The following is a 203-nucleotide window of genomic DNA, read 5'->3' as shown; positions in this document are numbered from 1 at the left end:
GTCGCCGGAAAGAGCCGAAACGCGAATGGAAGCCCATTCGACTCGCTTCGGCAATTTCCGGAATTTGCCGAAGCCGACAAGAATGGCGCTCGGAACCTGCTCGGCAAGTTCCGGAGCAAAAGACCCAGCAGTCATCGACAAACCAGCCCGTTCGGCAATTTCCGACAACGGAAGAGACTCGCAATACGTGACCGAGAGGAGCC

This window comes from Cariama cristata, unplaced genomic scaffold (genome assembly GCF_000690535.1).
Source record: "Cariama cristata isolate BGI_N322 unplaced genomic scaffold, ASM69053v1 scaffold17015, whole genome shotgun sequence".
In the NCBI taxonomy this organism is placed as follows: Eukaryota; Metazoa; Chordata; class Aves; order Cariamiformes; family Cariamidae; genus Cariama; species Cariama cristata.
This window is presented reverse-complemented; position numbering follows the sequence as displayed.